The sequence below is a fragment of the Callospermophilus lateralis genome, chromosome 15 (assembly GCF_048772815.1).
Source record: "Callospermophilus lateralis isolate mCalLat2 chromosome 15, mCalLat2.hap1, whole genome shotgun sequence".
NCBI classification, from domain to species: Eukaryota; Metazoa; Chordata; class Mammalia; order Rodentia; family Sciuridae; genus Callospermophilus; species Callospermophilus lateralis.
Genome location: NC_135319.1, coordinates 40,774,710 through 40,792,580, shown reverse-complemented (window position 1 = coordinate 40,792,580; position 17,871 = coordinate 40,774,710). Strand labels below are relative to the sequence as shown.

Here is a 17,871-nt window from a genome sequence, read left to right as displayed (position 1 = left end):
TTTTGGATATGCAAACAAAGATTTGCTTTCCACCCTCTCCTCTTAACATTATTTACAATAGATATATAGAAAATTTTAAAAATATTACTGGGTGCCATGGATCATACCTGTAATCCCAGAAACTCTGGAGACTGAGCAAGAGGATTACAAATTCAAGTCCAGCCTCAGCAACTTAGTGAGGCCCTGAACAACTTGGTGACACCCTGGCTCAAAATAAAAAAGGTTGAGAATGTGTCTCAGTAGTTAAGTGATCCTGAGTTCAATTCCCAGTACCAAAAAAAAAAAAAAAAAAAAAGTGAGTTAGAGCCTAGGCTTTAAAATTTTTTCTTTAATATTAGTTAAAAGGGAATATGGGAGGTAGCAGAATGCAAGCTTGGCTGGAGACTTTTCACTAAGTTAACTTATGAGTTTTAAATATACGAATATATTACTTTTTCAAAAAATAGACATTTTTAAGTCTAAAAAAATTAGTACAATAGCCAGGCATGGTGGCACATGCCTGTAATCCCAGTGGCTAGGGAGACTGAGGCAAGAGGGTTGCAAGTTCAAAACCAGCTTTGGCAACTTAGTGAGGCAAGCAACTCAGAGAGACCCTATCTCAACATAAAAATTTAAAAAAGGCTGAGCATGTGGCTCAGTGATTAAATGCCCCTGGGTTTAATCCCCAGTACAAAAAAAAAGAAAAGAAAGAAAGAAAAGAAAAAAAAAATTAGTACAATAATGAAAACCGATTTTATACTATTAATCTCAGACTTATTTATTCATTTAAACATTTACTAGAGGAATGGCAAACTTACAAACTAATTTAATTCTCTTATGATAAATAGATGAAGCTCACTGTAATAAGTATTCTTCCCATTGACCTTCACTTGCCTTACACACCATGCTTTCACCACCACCAATCAGAGACAGTAACAAGAGAAAGATACTCTGTCATTCTTTGTACTGTGCTTTGGGCCTTGTGCTGGGAGGATGGAGAAGAAAGTAATCTTCCAAATTTCTCCTGGCTTTAAGATTCTATGTTGAAACCTATCTAAATTCATTCATCTCCTTTTCTTTGTACAATATAACCCCTCCACACACCTTAGGTCACCCTCAAGGCTTCCTAAGGACTGGCCTACTTTTCAAACTTCTGTAGTGCTATCCCAAACTAACCTCCCAGTTGGCAAAGTAGGCAGTCACCTTGAGAAGGCAATTAGAGATGGCTAAAAGGATCACTTACAGCAAAATATTTTTTCCACATGCTTGCTAGAGCCTGAGATTGTCCCTACTGGAGCCACTTACTTGGGTGAAGTCTATTGTGCCTTTATTTATTTTTTTATTTTTTGGTGGTACTGGGTACTCAGGGTGTTGTTACGCATGCGAGACAAGCACTGTATCAACTGAACTATATCCCCCAGCCCTCACTGTGCCTTTAAAAGAAATTAATTTAAATTCAAACATGATAGGAGGGCAAAGATTCATCTACAAGGATATTCGTCATAGTATGAGTTATAATATTAAAAGGTTAGAATTATGTCCAATAATAAAAAAAAACAGTTAATTGAATTATAATATATTTATGAACTAGAACGATATGGCTATTTAAAATTTTGAACAACAATGAATAATAATAAAAAATAGTATATAAAAATGTAATTGATGTCCCCACTGAAAAATTTTCTCATTTGTGTGCCAGCTCTGTGGAAGAAAAGATATGAAATAAGGTTCAAAATGCTATTTGAAAATATAATTAATATACTTATTGATTACAATCAGTAATTCATAAATCAACTGTTGTAGTTTTTCATTTGTAAATCAACTATTTCTTTAGCCTAGTTTGAGTTTCTAGTATGTTTGGATTCAAGGGTGAAAATTAAGTGCCTTATAAATCAGGATGATTTTTTTCTCTATTAGCTGGACATAACTCTATTTTGTGTTGTAATGTGACTTTGTTTTGACTCTTTATTTTACGATACTTAGATCTTGAGGCAACATGGAATGAGCACTGGCATTGGATCTAGATACATTCACTTCCAAATTCTGCCTTCATCTTTTAGCAGTTTTGTGACTTTGAGAAATTTACCTTCTCTGAGCTTTGGTTTTCCTCATCTGTAAAAAAATGGATAATACCTACTTCTCAGGGGAGGGAAAATTAATACATCACAAAGGCAAAGTGCTTCAAACAAGGCCTGTCATGAAAATGGGTACTTAACTGATATATTTATTTATTTATTTATTTTAAATTCTTGGCTGGGCTCAGTGGCACGGTTCAGTGGCACAGCTCAGTGGCACAGCTCGGTGGCACAGGCCCATAATCCCAGTGGCTGGGGGGTTGGGAGGTGGGGCTGAGGCAGTGGGATCATGAATTCAAAGCCAGCCTCAGCAACTTAGTGAGGCCCTAAGCAACTTAATGAGATCCTGTCTCTAAATAAAATACAAAAGAGGGCTGGGGATGTGACTCAGTGGTTAAGTGTTCCTGGATTCAATTCACAGTCTCATAATTTTTTTTTTTTTTAAAGCCAACAACAACAAAAACTTGGGGTAAGGGATATTGCTCAATAGTAATGTGCTTGCCTAGAATGTAGGAGATCCTGGGTTTGATCCCTAGCACTGCAAAAAACAAAACCACAATAAAAATACCTCTACTGCCAGGTATTCTCGGGAGACTGAGACAGGAGGGTTGCAAGTTCAAACTTGGACTCAGCAACTTAGTAAGGCCCTGAACAACTACTAAATAAAACAACTCTAAATAAAATACAAAAAGAGGGCTGGAGATGTGGCTTAGTGGTTAAGGATCCCTGAGTTCAATCCCTCTCTAGTACAAAAAAAAAACAACAAAACTCTACTTAGGTGAAGGTGATGTTAATGTTGAAGAACTTTCAAAAAGTTTATATTTATGGTGGAAATAAAAAAAGAATATTCATATTCATATAAGTAAACACTGCTTTCTTTCTTTCTTTTTTGCTTTAAATATTGTTTTATTTACAGTTAATGTACTCAACATGCAATACAAAGCTAATAATCACTGGTCATCTGCTTTGGATAGACATTTTATTCCCAAACAGCCATTACCATAAATTTATATAAAATATATAGGACTCCACTAGACCCAGCATGACAAGACCTTATGCCTCTGATCACATAGGGCAAAGGATAGACTGCTATGCTGACACTAACAGGTCCAGTTTGGATTCCATCTAGTTAAACACTGCTTTCTGCATGCAATATTTTAATGTTTTATGACCTAACGCTTCGGTACTAGATAGACTGGTTCAAATCCTAATCCTGACAGTCCTAGTTGTATAAACTTGAGAAAGTCTCACCCTTGTAAGTCTCAGTTTCCTCATTTATAAAATAGGAATAATAACAGTAGCCACCTCATGTATTGAAGTGATAATTAAATATGCTTCATATTTAGAAAATATTCAGTAAATGGAGGTTACTATTACTCTTATCATTATATAACAAGTATGGCCACAGATGGTCTCCATTTTGTAGATAAGAAATAGAACCAGTGAAGTGACTTGATCCAAGGAAAAACTGTGAAAAGAAACTGAACTTTAGATTTGTAGTTAATTCAGCATATTATATTCTATTGAAATACAGGCTCATGAATGGACTGTGCTGACTTTAGATCTTTGTACGTGGTCTCTTTATTTGGGCTGCTCCCTGTCCCCTCTCCCTTTACTCTTTGAAGGGACCAATTTCATATGATCTGCAGTTCCTAGTTGGGACTTCAGTGTCTTAGGGTTTCTTTTCTTCCCTGGGTTGGGTCCTCTCCAATGTGCTCCCAAAACTCACTGTCCTTATCTCAAAACATGCACTTAACCCATTATACTTAATTTGCCTATTTATTTTTCTCTCTTCCTCACTTTGTTTTTGCACACTCATCTCTACACACACAGCACCTAGAAAGTAGTCAACAAATGTCTATTGGATTGTTTTATTCATGAGAACTTCCTGTTAACTCTGTTGTTGCTTACTTTTTAATTGCTGGGTAAAGATAGATAAAGTAGGACAAAAGAAACTTATAGACAAAAAGGAAAAAACTATAAACTAGTAAAGGAGTCATAACTTTAAGGTGACTGTCAAATGTATCTTTATTTATAGTAGGGGAAAAAAAGCTGGAATTATGCTTTGTTTTCATTCCAGGAGTATCAAAGAGCATCTAATGATAATCAGAACATCTGGGTTTAAATCCTAGCTCCAACACTAAATAATTTTGTTATCCTGAGAAAGTTGGTTAATGCATCTGAATCTCAATTATCTTCATCTATCAAATAGGATAACAATTCTATTGGAAATGGTTCTGAGATGAAAATGCATATATAAATTGTAAAATTGATGAGTAGTAATTAAAAATAGAAAATAGGATGCATCTCTTTCGAGTATTAATTTAAAAAACTGTCTCCTTTAACTATTAATTTAAAAACACTTGTTATAAAATTTTTGCTTTAAAAAAGTTCAAGTGTTACTATGTGGATTACCTTGCTTTCATTTATTTATCCAATCATTTTCCCCCCCAGAGCTGGGAATAATACAACACAGGACCTTGCAATGTTAGGTAAGTGCTCTAGCACTGATTTATACCCCATCCCTCATCTAATAAATATTTATTAAGCACCTACTGTGTGGTAGGCACCATTCTAGGAATTGTGGATTCTGTAGCGAGCAAAGTTAAAAGTAAAACTACATTTCTATGGAGTTGACATTCTAGTGGGAAGGTATCAACGTTAAGATACCTGGAGGCTTAGATAGGAAGATCGGAAGTTTAAGGCCAGCATAATTTAGCAAGGCCCTAAGCAACTTAGTGAAACCCTGTCTCAAAATAGAAAATAAAAAGGAATGGGGATGTGACCCAATGGTAAAGTGTTCCTGGGTTAAATCCTTCATATCTAAAAGAAAAAATAAAATGAAGTAGAGAAAGGGAAATGGTGAGGGAGGAAGAAAGTTATGTTCTCTTAGCTAGGAAGGTGGAGCAAAGATTCTAATGTGGAAAAGTTAGTCATGAGACCAGCTAGGGTGGGGGACCAAAAATGTTCCTGTTTGATGAAGAAATGTCAAGGCCTAAAGAGAAGAGTGTTTGGTGTGTTTGAGTCAAGACCAGTGTGCCAAGTGAGTGAAAAACAAGAATGGAAGGAAATAAGGCCTGAAATGTACAAAACCAGATTATATTAGGCATTGCAGACCATGGAAAGGAAACAGATGACATGGTTTTTAAAAAGCTCCATTGTGGAGCTTTTTAAAGCTCTGCAAAGAATCAAGTTGAACAAGGCAAGAGTAGAAGTGAGCAGATCAGTTGGAAGACAATTGCACTCTGCAAGGATAACAGTGGCTTGGACCAAGGAGTACTTACAGTGGGAGGTGGTGAGACATGGGCAGAGAGTTTGAGATATCTTTTGAAAGTAGAGCTGAATGATTTGCTGACAGATTGAAAGTGGGATATGAGAAAAGAACAAAATCAAAGGAGACTATATTAAAGTCTCTTTTAATTATGGCCTGAACAATTGGCAGAATCATTGGTAGGATGAGGCAGGAGTGGGTTTCAGGAAGGGAAACCATAAGTTAGTTCTCTGAGGCATTTCATCTGGGGTGTTCAGAGTGACATTTGGCTTGTATTATTTCTTATTTGAATGCATTCCTACCCTTTACAAATTGAAATGTTGATTTCATGCCACTTTTTTTTTTTTTTTGGTACTGGGTATTAAATTCAGGGGCATTCAACCACTGAGCTACATCCTCAGTCCTTTTTATATTTTATTTAGAGACAGGGTCTCATTAAATTGCTTAGAGTCTCGCTAAGTTGCTGAGACTGACTTCAAACTCAAAATTCTCTTGCCTCAGCCTCCAGAGCGGCTGTTATTACAGGCATGCACCACCATACCTGGCGATTTTATGCTACTTTCAAAATAAGAATGAGTCATTGCCCCTGTTAGCAGATCATGGTATTGGTGGAATGGTACCAAGTTGAAAATGAAACAATTAATGTGGCATCAGTCATCAAGACAGACTTTAGTAAATCATGTAAACCAATTAAGTCACACAGAAAACTTACTTTTCTGAGTCTATTTTTTTCCTAGGACTTTTCCTGAAAAAAGGATCTATCCTAAAAACTTGTTTTGTTTTATAAAACGAAACTTGATGCTAATACCTTGGAGTATAATTTTCAAGTCATACTAATTCAGCATTATATTATTATTATTTGGGGAGGGATGCTGGGGATTGAACTCAGGGGCACTCAACTACTGAGCCACACCCCCAGCCCTCTTTTATATTTTATTTAGAGACAGGGTCTCACTGAGTTGCTTAGGGCCTCACTAAATTGCTGAGGCTGGCTTTGAACTTACAACCCTCCTGCCTCTGCCTCTTGAGCCACTGGGATTATAGGTGTGCACCACTGCTCTTGGCTTATTATTGTTTTCTTTTTAAACTTTTTTCCCCCATGGTACTGGGGATTGAACCCAGGCCCCTCAGCCTGCTAGGTAAGCACTCTACCACTGAGCCATATCCCAAGCACTTTTATTTTTAAAATTTTTATTTTGAGACAAGGTCTTGATAAGTTTCCCAAGTTGGCCTTTAACTTGCAATCTTCCTGCCTCAGCCTCCCAAGTAGCTGGGATTATAGGTGAGGGCCACTATATCTATCTAATGCTACCCTTGTTTAGGATTTTCTTAGAGTTGTTCTTCGACTCTGTGGCTGGAAATATCATGTGGTATAAATTAATCACTTATTTAATATGATTATTTAAATTGGGGCATTGACAAGAAAATTGACAAAAACCTTATATGAAGTAATTTGAATCCAAATAAAATTATTGATGTTTTCTGACTATGAAATATCATTAATTATTCATTCATTGTCTTATTTTTATTAGTAGTATTATTTCATTTATTTTTGGTGCTGGGGATTGAATGCAGGGCCTCAAGCATGCTAAGCATATGAAATATCATTAGATTTAATGAGGATGAGGAGATACTGATCAAAGTGTAACAGAGTTTCAATTAGAAATAAATAGTTCTGGAAACTTATTGTATAGCATAGTGTCTATAGCTAATAACAATGCAATGTGTACTTGAAAATTGATTGAAGAATACATCTTAAAGGTTCTCATCACACACAAAAAAATAATATGTGAGATGATGGATATGTTAACTAGCTTGATTCAATCATCCCATAATATGTATATATACCATATATATATACATACATATACATATATCAAAACATTATGTTGTATATCATAGATATATACACTTTTTATTTGTTAATTAAATCTTAATAAAGTTTTTTAAAAAATGAAACATTTTCTACATGTTGTAAACATTGCTCTGCATTCATTATAGTATGGAACACATCCATTAACAAACAAACAAACAAAAACCCCCATAAAACTCAAACCCAGTCTCTAGGTCAACACAAAAATAGCCTAACATTTAATAATTATTTACAAAGAAAGCCCAGAATAGGAAAAGAGAAGCATGTTTAAATTATTCACCTTCAAAGGGGGATGAACAACTAACCTGCTGATTCCCTAGGTTTATTTGCGAAAGTACTTTTAAAATGTACAGCACCACTCAAATTTAAGAAGATTCTTTTCTGTCAGGGCACAATGGCACACACTGGTAATCCCAGTGACTTAGGAGGCTAAGGCAGAAGTATTGAACATTTTCAAGGCCAACCTCAGCAACTTAGAAATAAAAATAAAAAAGATAAAAGGAACTGGAAATGTAGCTTAGTGGTAGAGAACCTTGAATTCAATTTCTAGTACCTTGGGGGTGGGGTGGAGTTGGGGAAGATAATCCTTTTTTTGCTGATAAGTAATTACTATGCTTAGAACTTTCTTTAGGAAAATAATAATAAAAAACTATTAGACTTTGCTTCTTCTCCTTAATGCTGGTATTGACCTATTTGTTTTGCTTTCTGTATCTCATAATGTCACACAAGAGAAGTATCTAAATTTCTTTTGGAGAAACTCTTGCTTAGCCAAGAACCAAATCCCAGTACATAGGAACTGGTTCTGTAGAGATGTGTCCACGTCACCTTTTAAAAATTTGACTGCCGATGGGTTACCCTATTATAATGTCCATCCCCTCACTATTTCAATGATCACCTCCAAGTCAGTTTTATTTCCAGTCTATTTTGGGTGTGAAAGGCATTGGTAATTTAATAAATTAGTATATACAGTTTTACGAGTCAGTGCTTGAGGTATGTGGTTATGCTATGCCAATAATAATATAGAAATAATATAAGACTCATTCTCTCAAAGACTTTTCAGTTGGAAGGAAGAAAAACAGCAAAGATAGATACAGACAAATGTATTTCTTAGAAGAGCATGTTGAAATAAAGAGGCAGAGCCTAGATAACACATAGATAGGAATAGAAGTGGGGATTTGTTAACTGGAGACTAAAGGGCAAAGGCTAAAGGAAGGAGAAGTGCATGGGCCATTCTCTCATTGTTTCAATCAGAGGGTAGGAAAGAAAATAAAGATTTCACTTAAGAGGGATAAAAAGTTTGGCTATTAAGAAACAGTATTCATGTTAGAGTATTTAGAAGAGGCTAAACCTATTAAGGTTACTGAAGATTAATTGAATTTGAAAGACAGAAAATAAATGGTATAAAAGTATAAATCTTAGGGCTCACAGAAAGCCTAATGGAAGGCAAACAAAAAGACTTCAGGAATCTAGGATTAAAAAGGGGTTTGGGGCTGGGGGTTAGCTCATTGGTTGAATGCTTGCCTAGCCTATCAAGGCCTGAGTTCCCCTCACCCACAAAAGGGGGGGGTTTGGTGGTAGTCGTACAAGTGATTGGCATGGGAGGCTTCTCTCTCCCTCTCCTTCTCTCATGAGTTCACTATTCATAGAGGACTGAGCTGCTATATAGGAAATCCCAAAGGAGAAATCTTTGTCAATCCTCATTAACTCCAATATTTCTTATTTTATATTTTAAATTAAAAAAAACCTAAGAAAAAAATTAACATTTTCATTCTATTTTAGCCTTCAACTATTGGTATGAATTTTTCCTCCACATTTTTTATTTGTACATTATAGTTTATATTCCAATGGGATTTGTTGTTACATATTTGTATATGTAAACAATATATTGATATTAATTTTTAATTTTAGGTAGTTAAGATTTGGAAGAAAGATTAACTTCTCTAATTAAGTTGACATAATAGGTTTGCTAGATTGAGAGAGGAATAGGTGCCCCAAATAAACTTGAGATCTCAAGACGTAGTTCTAGTTCAAGTGTTTGGTGGGAAGGCTCTGCTGGGCCCCTCCCTGAGTGTGCATTGTGACTCCACTGGGAGGGCTATGTACCAGGCAGCTGTCAAGGTGACTCTAGTTATATATGAGATCTGAGAACCCTTTGACTGCAGGTAAATAATAATACTGACTTTTGTTTCCACCAAAAATATATCTGTTCAAACTTTGTTCAAACTTTGTTCTTACATTTCTAAATAGACTATTCTGTCTATACCTGGGTTGTTCCTTTGAACACATGTGCAATGCTCCAGTCGTTTTAAAAGCACTTTGTTAACTGTTTTCAAAATTTATGAAAATATCTCTCTGGTGCTTGATTATCTTCCATCTCCCAGGAAAGGGAAAAGGCTGTTAAGAAAACCCCTTTCACTTTTCTGTCTCGTTATTGGCAGTAACACCACAAGGCCAGCAATGTCTTTGTCAAATCTCAATGTGAATGAAGGAAATGAATTATTCTGAGGTTAGTATTAATCGCCTTCTATTTTCAGGTTAGTGAGCTGAGACTAGTATTCCTGTCACATATAGGAATTAATTGTTGAAAAACTGAGCTGTCACCTATTCACATACAAGTATTAGTTTGTTAAAATAGAATCTGATTTCTATTGCCCAATTTCTTCAAAAGTAAATATGCAAAAACTATCTGTGACTTCTAAAACCAGCTTAGATAAAAATTCAAGTTCCTACCATCCATGAATTGCAGTTCTGAGTCTGTTCCACTAAATATGGGCTTTGGAAGCTCATTGTAACAGAAATATATAATATTCAATATTATAATTGATAGATGTATGGAAGGCTGGGGGTTAGGGTTTTTACATTATTGTCAGTTCCAATAGTGTTAGCCATATGCTATAAGTGGGGATAGAGACAACCTTCCAGAACTTGGATAGTGTCCAACTGTTTGTTTCATAGTCCATTATTAAAAGATTCTGTAATGCCTGAAAGTCGGTCTCTCAATATGCATGGAAGTATAGTGTGTATATATTTCAGATATCCTCAAATGGCCTTGAATTCAAATATTTTACTTGTTTTCAAACAATGCGTCTGATAGTATAACTTACTGTTTGTTTTTAAAATGTTTATTATAGCTATAAGATCCTTAATTTTAATCAATGGAAGATTTATTCTCGTGTAATCACTGACATATTTGAGGAAATTCAATCTTGAAAAGTCAATATGAAGTATAGACAGTCTTGATTTCCTAGGAAATGACTATGGATTTGATGTGAACGTCAGAATTATTAAGGAAAAACTATAAAGTTAGGAAAAAATTCTAGTTTAGAGCTTGTAGAATTCATTTCATTATCACTAAGGTGAAAGTGATTGAGTCATCAAAATGTTTTGAAAACTAGATATCTGTTTTATTTCTTCAAAACTGAATGATGCTAAAAACAACTTCAATAAGTATGTAAAAATCTGTTGATAAAAATTTCTTAACACCATTACCATACTCTTCATTTTGGGGGCTGGAAATACAGAGTAATTAATCTTTTCTCTTTTATTGTTTATACAGTTTTAAAAATATATTCAAAATGTGCATCTAATTACTGCTAATAGTAAATGTTTCAGGCCAAACATTTGCCACTGACTCTCAAGTGTCTTTCTGATGCAGCTGGGGAGAGAGAGAGAGAGAGAGAGAGAGAGAGAGAAAGAGAGAGAGAGAAAAGGAGAAAGAAAGAGCAATGTCCCTTGAGCAAGACTTTCTGCAGCTGTTGTGTACATTAATCCAGGGAGCAGATCTCCCAAAACTAAATATAGCAAAGCGTATCCTTTTACATGATAAAAAAAATTTAAATGAAAGTCTTCAACTATGGAGTCACATTATTTTAGATTTGATTTCCTTTAAAAAGGAAATGGCATCTCACACATATTCCCTGCATAAAGAACATTATTTTAATAAATGAAGTGTGGAAAATGTCTGTGATAGTCACAACATATCACAACTTCCTCTACAAAAAATATTTTTCTTTAGTACTGAAATAGGCTATGATCTCTATGAGTCTCATCAATCTCCTCCAGATTTACATGTAGAAAGTTTTACTTTTTACTTAAGTATGTGTCCCATCATACATAATTAGAAAGTTAGCCTAAGTTTCACTCTAAGTAGTGGTAATTAGTTCTCTAAAATATTCCTTTTTCCCATTGTCAGTGCCCTGTTATCAAAACACACTTGTGAGCTTCAATGTGGACATTACCTTTCTTTTTTCAGTTGACCCAGATGGGGATGTCCAACCCAGGCACTCCACCGCGATGATTATTTTCCAAGGAGAACTTTCAGATGAAAGCACAGGAGAATAGGAAAATTCTTCACGCCCTTGGAAGTAGAGAGTAGCCGTCCATAGAGAGTGAGGAGTTAACCTTAGTTTCAGTGAAGATGGCTGTAAGAAGCTGGACAACCTGTCACCACCGGAGCCAGAGCATTTGTCAGCTCACAGGTCCCAAGTTATTTTGAGCTGTATAAACCATGTGCCTGTGAAACATTCCACCTGATTGGACAGGAGAAAACTGAGCAAAGGGATTCCATAGCAGGACAGCACCTATGGGGGGTGGGGGTCAATTGGATTTTCTACCTAAAGAATTTTACTTACATTTGGGAGTCCAAAATATGTGTCAACTGATGTTTGAAATTCATACTAAATGCTGTATATAGTTGTATATACTGATGAAAATGGCATTAATTTTAAAACGGATCAAAATACTTCATTTATAAGATCCTTAATTTTAATCAATGGAAGACTTATTCTCGTGTAATCACTGACATATTTAAGGAAATTCAATCATGAAAAGCAGAGGCCTAAGGTTTTAAAGCAGAACTTTTTTGAACTGTTGGTCCAAAATCTAAGCAAAAGCACAGAACATAACTAATACTCAAAGTTGCTAATTAGAATTCACAGGGGAAAAGAAGAGGAAAAACCCATTAGTCTGAGAATCAACTTTGGAACAAATTAGTTTGAATAAATCTCTTCAGAAAAACAAATCAGATACTGCTTAAAAGTCAAAATGACTAAATAACATAGTATATTACAATTCTTATCCATGTATTAGTACTTGGGAATAACTTCTTGTATATTATTTAGAAAAGTACAACACTAGCTGGGCTCAGTGGTGCTTGCTTAGTATCCGAGCTACTTGGGAGGCGGAGGCAGGAGGATTGCAAGTTCAAGGCTAGTCTGGGCAATTTAGCAAGACTCAAGATAAACACTTTTTTAAAAGGGCTGGGGTTGTAGCTCGATGGTAGAGAGTACTTGACTAGCAAGTGTTAGGTTTTGGGTTCCATCCCCAGCACTGAAAGAAAAAAAAAGTTAATGATAGATATATATCTTCTTTCACAAGCACTACCAATCAGTAAGGGAAAAAAATCCTTAGCTAGACCAACAACTACTCAAATACTTACTTTCATACAGGTATAGATAGCTCTTTGATATTAATTTCAGACATTTTTAGAAAATGAATTTGAATAAAAAGCCCTATTGGTTAATACAGATTAAGTGATGCTGTAATGTTATTAATCTTGTTAGAAGCCTGGGTTTTGAAAATTCAGGCCAAAGCCACTGATTATCATTTAAAACATTTGTTCTGAGATTCCAATAGCATGAAATAAATAAGTTTAAATCTAATTTTATAATTTAATTACTGAATTGCTTATAGGGTTTCTTCCCATTCATTCATTTGACAAATTTGTACTTAATTATTACTATAAACCATGTACTAGTTATAAAGCAGAGCCCAAAATACACTGTATTTCCTGACATCATGGAGTTTACTAAGAGATCTTCTTCAGTCATTTTGAGACTATCTACAGCACATTAAATAAAGATAAAATTTCTTTTGTTATTGTGCTCACATTAGAGATTTTATTACTTTTTTTTTTAATACTAGGGACTCAACCCAGGGGTGCAATACCACTTAGCTACATCCCAGGCCTTTTTGTTGTTGTTGTTTTTGAGACAGGGTCTCACGAAGTTTCTGAGGCTGGCCTCAATTTTGTAATCCTCCTTCCTCAGCCTCTTGAGTAGCTGGGATTACAGGGGTGAGCCACTGTGTCTGGCTCACTACACCTTTTATTATAGGGCTTTATGTTCACACAGGCAAAACAAAACAACAACAAAAAAGAATTAAAAAAACTTTTTAAATAATTCAAGTGAAAAAAGGAAAAACTATTTTCAAGGAAAGAAAAATGATTCAGAAAGGGCTGAATTATCTGGATAGGTTATTATTACCAAAGAAATTCAGATCCTCAATGAACAGGTTCATTTACTCTCTTACCTAATCCTGTGCTGAAACAAACATCAAGAATACTTACTTTAGTTGGGCCTGGTGGCACATGCCGTAATCCCAACTGAGGCAGAAGGATTGCAAGTTCAAAGCCAGCCTCAGTAACTTAGTGAGGCCCTAAGCAACTCAGTGAGACCCTGTCTCTAAATAAAAAATAAAAAGGGTTGGGAATGTTGCTCAGTGTTAAAGCACCCCTGGGTTCAATCCCTGGTGCCCCCCCCCAAAAATGAATACTTAATTTTATTTCTGCATTTTCTGTTTATGTATATACTCCAACAAATTCTTTTTACTTAAAAGAAAGAAGGGCTGGGGAATGTAACTCTGTAGTAGAGTGCTTGCCTAGCAAGTGTGAGGCACTGGGTCAATTCCCCAGCAAAACCAAGGGGAAGGTAAAAGAAGAATTACAGAAGAAATAAGCCATGGAAATTCTGATTTCTCTTTCATTCTTTTTGGTACTATTTTCAAATATAGTCAGCATACAAATTTTTTTGTTTTTTACAAAATGCTAGATACAAATATTTCGAGTAAGTATTATTTAATAACTGTGAGTACCTTGCTTAAATTCATTAAACTCATATTCTAGATTTTTGTTTTTTTTTAAAACTAGCTTCTATTTCTACATAACCTAGTCCCTATCTTGCTTATGATCAGTAATAATTATATAAACATGATATCACAAGCCTACTAGTTCAGAGTTTACCAGAATTTATTGGTACAAAGAATAATCTTTAAAACTTTAATATCCAACATAGTTAAAAACAAACTCCATTAGTGACAGGCAAACACAAGGTTACATGTCTTAAGCATTCCCCATAAAGCTGAGTGGTCCATCCAACACATGTGTTTATTGTGGTTTAAACATGATCCTGTGCTTGCCCTCAGCTGTTTTCTTAATTCAGTCACTCAACTACAGAAACAATTTACTCACATTGGGATGATCCACAGGAATGCTGAGGAATCTGGAAAATCTATGGCAGAGGAAGTCTTCACTTGGAGAAGAAGCATGAGAGAATTTTCTTGCTGGTAGATTCATACAAAATTTGTATTTGCTATTTTTCCATTTTGCCATAGGCTTTAATTATTTAAGAGAAATTGTTCACATATACCAAAGCTTCAATAAGTTTTGCTCACCATTCATAGATTTATGTTGAGGTATAGCCCTCCAGTGTCAGATAAAAAAAAACAAAACCAAATTTCTGTGTCCTATTTTCGAAGACCAAAGACATGTATATATTTTCTAACCTTTTGTAATGAGAAACATTTTCACACCAGAAGCAAGTACTTGACTATCCAAAATAATAGTTAAGTGGTAGATTATAAAGCCTTATACAAACCCTGTGATATCATTGAGACATACAATAAAATCCTTAAGAAATTAAGAAAATCCTTTTTCGTCTGAACAGTTTTGAAAATGTTTGCCTGGGAAAACTAAAAAGTTAAAAATAATTTTTTAAGTTCAAAACCTATTTCATTTTAAAACTAAAAACATTAAAAAAAAAAAAAACTTAACAGAACACCTGTTTAAAAGTATGATACTGATATTGAAAAGCAAATTTATAGTTACCTGTCTCGGGAGAGGCACCATTCCTACATCAATCAACCAGGATCATCTAAAGTCCAAATCTCACTGCCTAACTTGTGTCAGCCACAAAAGTAGCATGAAGGAAATGTGATACTGCCGCGCCAGAGCAATGAAGAGTATTTACAGGGTTCCGTTGCAGATCCAGGGACAGTAGTTTAGAACAGATTGCTCTTTCAGATCAACTTTAATAACTCAGTCTGTATGATGTTCTTTGCCTGGAGGGATGGTGGGGGTGGATAATAACTAAGATAATGAAGATGACTAAGGAAACGGGCTTTCTTGAGCTCTTCGACCAGTTGAAAATGATAGTCAAGATATTATAAAGAATGAAGTGCAAGAAAGAAAGAAAGAAAGAGTAAAGAATGCACAAGATATCCACATAGGTCATGTAATTGTCTTTATTGGTACAAAACTGAGGTTATGGTTGATGCATTTCGTAAAATAAATATGGGAAAACAGCAATCTTTATAATACTTCATATTGGTCATCCTTTAGAGTAATGGAAGTATTGGTGTGGATTTAGAACACAATAAGGCTTCCTTTAATTGTGTACATATCAAAATTTGTACTTTTTAAGAAGTATTATTTCCAAGAATAAAATCAGCTCCCAGAACTTTTTAAAAGAGCATTCCGGGACCAGGCACGGTGGCACATGCCTTGGAGACCAACCTCAGTAACTTAGTAAGGCTCTAAGTAATTTAGTAAGACCCTGTCTCAAAATAAAAAATAAAAAGTGCTGGGATGTGGCTCAGTGGTTAAGTGCCCCTGGGTTAAATCCCCAGTACACCCCCCCACACACACACAAAGAAAAAAGAAAAAAAAAAAAAAGAAAGAAAGAAAAGATCAAAGAGCATACTGGTTGGGGGTGGAGCTCAGGGTAGAATGTTTGCTTAGCATGCACAAGATATGGAGTTCAATGCCAGCACCAAAAAAATAAATAAATAAATAAAATAAAAATAAAAAATAAAAAACAAAAGAGCATCCTCTAACACTAAGTTACTAAAGAAATCCTGAACAATTAGTATTGTGTATACAGTCTTTTTTTTTTTTTTTAATAAAAGTATACCAAAGTTTATTAGGAAAGAAAGTACTCTGAAGAGGGAGAGAGAGGGTTTACTCTAGGACAAGAAAGCCATCTCCTCATGTATAGTCTCTCTTTTTTTTTGGGACTAGAAATTGAACCTGGGAGTGGGGTGGGGGTGGGGGTGGGGTTTTCCCATTGAGCCACATCCCCAGCTCTTTTAATTTTTTGTTTTGCGATGGCTAAGTTGCCAAAGATGGCTTCAAATTTGTAATCTTCCTGCGTTGTTGGAATTACTATATATGTAGTGTTTATGATCTTGAAGGTATACAGTTGATTCTTACTTTCTACTTCCCAAACATGAATATAATGATTATATTAATATAACATCTTGGTAGAAATAAGTTAACATTCCTAGCTGTGGGCTAGGTACTGTGCTAAGCTCTTTATGTACATTGTGCTTTATTTAATGTATTCCCTCAACAGTCTGTGCAATGGGAAAAAAAAAAAAAAAAAAAAAGGACAACAATATATGAAGTGGGTACTGTTAAAATTCTCATTTTACATATAAGAACTCAGGGCTGGAAAGAGGTTAAAAACTTTCCCAAAGTGGGCTGGGGTTATAGTTCAGTTGGTAGAATCCTTGCCTCACATGCGCAAGGCCCTGGGTTCAATCCCCAGTACCATCAAAAAAAAAAAAAAAACCTTTCCCAAAGTCACACAGCAAGTAGGTGCCCAAGTCAGAATTTAGGCCTGAGTCTAAAGCTGTGCTGCAAATATTTAAATTCATTTATTAAAAAATTAAGGATAAAAGTGGATATAAAAGGAACACTTTAGAACTTTCAGTTTTTAATTTCTCTGATCAAAATCAATTCTGGAATTCTTTGGTATGACAAAACAACAAAAATAAGAGAAAATTTAGGAGAGACAAAAAAGGCAAATATACTTTTTCTGTGATATTTTACCTGGGAGTGTGACTTGCTATACAGATAAGCATCAGGCATTAATACTCAAAGGTAGGACACTGGAAGGCAGTCAGAATGCTTTCACAGACTTTTTTTTTTTGGTTTCTGTTTATTACAGTCATTGTGCTGAAACAATTTAAGAGCTTCATTCATTTGAAACTAGATTTAAATGCCTTAAATGTTATTTCTGAGCAAATCAACACAGGGCGGGAATGTTTTTAAAAGTTAGGGTAGGAAAATGAGTTTGAATTCTCCTTTCATAATGTTAGTTAGCATGGAATATGCCAGTGTGCCAGGCTCTAGGTGATTTCACTCAGATTCTATTTTTGGGCTGCACAGACATCTCAGAAAGCTGAAAACAAAATTCAGGCGTTCTTACTCATGATCAAATAATCACTCCAATGCTAATAATGTGAGGGAAAGGAAAAGGGAACTAACTTTTCTTGCAGGTATACTCTAGGGTGGGGAGTAGCCTGATTTATTCTAATTTAATTCCCACAATCCTGCAAAGTACTGTTATCTGTATGATATTGGGAAGAAATTAGGTTTAACTAAGTGTAGCTTTCCCAAAGGCACCAACCAGTGGGCTGCAAAGCTGGGTGGATTCAAACTTAGGTCTTCTAGTTTAGAAGACTTAGATCTTGTAATTTACTCTCTTTTCATTGATCCCCACTACCTTCTCATAAAAACTAATTAATCATTCAGTTCAGTAAAAAAATCAGAAATAGCACCGGGCATGGTGGCACATGCCTGTAATCCTAGCAGCTTGGGAGTCTAAGGCAGGAGG

General features: G+C 35.2%; 1 protein-coding gene across 1 annotated transcript in view; it reads right to left on the bottom strand.

The window, feature by feature from the left end:
• Positions 1–15,119, bottom strand: part of Mypn (myopalladin) — a 99,867-nt gene extending 84,748 nt beyond the window's left edge. The window contains exons 1-2 of the mRNA XM_076834135.1: positions 15,081–15,119; positions 11,437–11,727 (exon numbers count right to left, since the gene is read on the bottom strand). The gene's annotated coding sequence lies outside the window, so the exon portion shown is untranslated. The remainder of the gene's footprint in view (positions 1–11,436; positions 11,728–15,080) is intronic.
• Positions 15,120–17,871: the final 2,752 nt, after the last annotated feature.